Here is a 2,435-nt window from a genome sequence, read left to right as displayed (position 1 = left end):
TCTTAGACATTGAAACTAGAAGCAGAAAAGATGAAGTTGACTTGGAGTTCCCAAGATTTTAAAGATGCCTAGTTCTGTGTAATTAGAACTTGAAGACTATTGTGTAGGAACCTTAGTTTATAGAACTATAGTCTAGTTCATGTATGACATTCAGAGATAAAACAGCTCTTTACGCATTGTCACAAATATAAAAATTATCATATAAGAGTGATGGATTTGGGGGAATTCTTAAGGTTTATTCATCTCTAAATATCACTAATTTCTTAAGCTTATTTCAGAAAAGTTAGCATTTACATGTATCCTAGTGTGAAGTTTCTGCAATTGGAGAGAAAATTTCATGTTTCTAGCACTCTCTGCAATCATCCCTATGTCTTCTTTTAGAATATCAGAAAGAAGATACGAGTTTTTTCTGGTAATGTTTTTTTGCTACTGATGAGATCAACAGGAATCCTTATCTTTTACCGAACATGTCTTTGACATTCTCACACAGTACTGGCATGTGTGAAGATATAGATGAATTTCTGGAAACAATATACTTATCACAAAATAATCCTTTTCATTTTTTTCATTATGAATGTGGAATACAGGGAAGATGTGGTGTAGACCTTACAGGACCATTATGGACAACATCCTTAAAAATGGCAATTGATTCTAGATTTCTGAAGGTGAGAATGTGTGATACTGGATGAATTAACAACTTTCTACTCTATTCATAGGTGCCTAGGGAGAAACCTTCTTGGCATAGGTTTGTGTGTGTATTCTTTTTTATATGTTATCCATTTATTATAAAGGATTAAATAATCAGATTTTTGATGCATTGAGAAAACACTTAAGTATATTTTTATAACATGGTGACTTCTCAGGTATAGTCTAGAATCTAATTGGAATAATATATGATATTTATAGTGTAATCTTTCTATCCTCAATAGGAGTTCTGAGATGTGAGTAAAGTTACTTTTATAGAAGTCCAAACTTTCTAACATTCATATTCCTTAGAGGATGTTTCATAATCTTTCTATGTCCTCTAGGTTTTCTTTGGACCATTTAATCCTAACTTGAGTGACCATGACCAGTTTCCCTATGTCTATCAGGTAGCAACCAAGGACACACATTTGTCTCATGCTATGGCATCCTTGATGCTTCATTTTAGATGGACTTGGGTAGGACTGGTTGTCTCAGATGATGATCAGGGCATTCAGTTTCTCTCAGACTTGAGAGAAGAAGTGCAAAAGCATGGGATCTGCTTAGCATTTGTGAATATGATCCCAGAAAGCATGCAGATATACATGACAAGGACTAAGATATATGATAAACAAATTATGGCATCATCAGCCAAGGTTGTTATCATTTATGGTGAAATGAACTCTACTCTAGAAGTCAGCTTTAGAAGATGGGCATATTTAGGTGTTCAGAGAATCTGGATCACAACCTCACAATGGGATGTCATCACAAATAGAAAAGATTTCAGTCTTGATTTCTTCCATGGGACTGTCACTTTTGCACACCACAACAATGATATTGCTAAATTTAGCAATTTTGTACAAATAAAAAACACTTCCAAATATCCAATAGACATTTCTCAGATTATGCAGAAGTGGAATTATTTTAATTGTTCAATCTCTAAGAACAGCAATAGCAAGATGGATCATTTTATATTCAACAACACAGAGGAATGGTTAGCACTGCAGAAATTTGACATGTCCCTGAGTGAAGAAGGTTACAATTTGTATAATGCTGTGTATGCTGTGGCCCACACCTACCATGAACTCGTTCTTCAAAAAGTAGAATCTCAGCAAACTGAAGAATCCAAAAGAATATTCAAGGCCTGTCAACAGGTAAAAATTTTGACATTTCATTATGCTTAGATTTTTCAGTGTGATCTTTTAAGTGGCCCTCAGAAACTCACATATATTTGTTAGAGAGTATTCTATAAGTGGAAAGACTTCTACACTTTAAAACTCCCTGTAGTAACCATCCTCATATTTCGATTAAAATAGAATTTCAACCAAACATTGCCAAAAAAGATAAGGAAGGACACTTCAGTCTTGTCAAAGGAAAAATCTACCAAGATGAACTTTCAATACTGAATATCTATGCCCCAAATGCAAGGGCACCGACATTCATAAAACACCTTTACTAAAACTCAAAGCACACATTGCACCTCACACAATAATAGACGGCGACTTAAACACTGCACTCTCATAAATGGGCAGATAGTGGAAACAGAATTAAACAGAGACACAGTGAAACTAAGAGAAGTTATGAACCAACAATTTGGATTTAACAAATATCTATAGAACATTTCATCATAAAACAAATGAATATACCTTCTTCTCAGCAACAGGCCTAGACAGATATAAGAAGATTGAAATAATCCCATGTATCCCATCAGATCACCAAAGACTAAGGCTGGTCTTCAATAATAACAGAAACAA

General features: G+C 34.3%; 1 pseudogene; it reads left to right on the top strand.

The window, feature by feature from the left end:
* The first annotated feature begins 367 nt into the window (after positions 1-367).
* LOC114635715 lies at positions 368-1,835 on the top strand (annotated as a pseudogene).
* The last annotated feature ends 600 nt before the right edge of the window (positions 1,836-2,435 follow it).

The sequence above is a fragment of the Grammomys surdaster genome, unplaced genomic scaffold, assembly GCF_004785775.1.
Source record: "Grammomys surdaster isolate TR1022 unplaced genomic scaffold, NIH_TR_1.0 116674, whole genome shotgun sequence".
In the NCBI taxonomy this organism is placed as follows: Eukaryota; Metazoa; Chordata; class Mammalia; order Rodentia; family Muridae; genus Grammomys; species Grammomys surdaster.
This window is presented reverse-complemented; position numbering and strand designations above follow the sequence as displayed.